Here is a 1,464-nt window from a genome sequence, read left to right as displayed (position 1 = left end):
GGTACCAACTTAATGCTGCAGAGTATTTGGAACAAATCCCTGGGTAATGAGTGAGATCTGTTTTGAAATACTCCTTTAAGTGGAATTTGTAGGTAAGTCAGAACAGGTACATACAGTTCTTATTTAGCCTTTCATAAGTGCGAGAAAATGCTGGAAGCCTTTTAAATTATTTAAATCTGCATGTGCCATAGGTGAAGGTGAAAATGATGAAGACTTTGTTACCAGTAGGGCGGTACAATCATTTCAAAGTGAAGGAAAATTTATACAACATTAAAGGGCAATGCCAAAGGGGCAGGGAGGCCACATCTTCTGACCTCCTCCAACCCCACAAGAGGAAGACAATCACCATCAGTAGCCCAAGACCTATTCCTGCGAGGCCAGACATGCTGCCTCCCTCCAGCTCTTTCACCAACCCTGACACCAACTTTCCTCCTGCAGCACCCACCACCTCTCTGCTGGGTTCGATAATTAGCTGGAGTGGCCACACAGAACTCACAGACTATGGGGTTTATTAGGTAATAAACAGGCTACAACTCAAGTTCAGAAATGCACTCTGTCTCTCGCAGCCCACCATCTCTCAGCTGACAGTCTCTCTCAGTCTCTCTCAGCAATGCATGTCACTTGTGTCTCTCTCTCAGCAATGTATGTCTCTCATGTCTCTCAGCTGGCAGTGAGAGATTTCTTCTGCCTCTAGGAGGGCTCCCTTTGAGCCTGGCAGAGTGGCCAAACTAACCAGTCCCAACATCAGAATTCTATATACCTGAGAGAGCACGAACTTCGCAGAAAATTACTTTGTGCTGCTCCCAACAGAAATATCCCAGATGGATAACTATAACAATCAGAAGCTAGTCAGTTGCTCACGGCAAATTCCACCACAGAGTTTACAAAGACTTATGGCTAGAAAAGCCATACTATGTAATTTACTATACCGTAGGCAAGTATAACTTGTCTGTAAGTAACAGAGTCAGACATTTGTCACCTGGGGACTTACTGTACAAAACAAAAGGGATGAAAACACAATAAAAGAAATAGAGTTTTGGGACAAGACGGACATTGGTTCACATTCCAACTTCACCATTTTCAATTTGGGACCTTGGAAAAAGAAAATCAGACTTTTCTATACTTCATTTTTTCAATCTGTAAAATGGGGATAAAATTTCTTTGATTTTGATGATAATATTAAATATTATGTAAGATACCTTATGTAGTGGCCCAAACAAGCACACCATAAATTAACTATGATTGATCTCTTATTCAAACACATCTCTCTTAACCTTGCTAGAAGTCTTCAAAATCTACGAAAATGCCAGTATCCTTTGATATACTAAGGGTACACTAGTAATTGGAGTAGCAAGTCACTCAGAATAAGACTATACAAGTTACCTCATAAAAGCATTGGAGGGGAAATGGAATTGCCAGAAGAAACTGACTTATAAATTGGCCTAAAATGGACCTTGAAGACAG

Source organism: Orycteropus afer, unplaced genomic scaffold (genome assembly GCF_000298275.1).
Source record: "Orycteropus afer afer isolate SDZICR_OR568_19922 unplaced genomic scaffold, OryAfe1.0 scaffold00105, whole genome shotgun sequence".
NCBI classification, from domain to species: Eukaryota; Metazoa; Chordata; class Mammalia; order Tubulidentata; family Orycteropodidae; genus Orycteropus; species Orycteropus afer.
The sequence above is the reverse complement of the archived record's forward strand: the minus strand, read 5'-3'. Positions refer to the sequence as shown.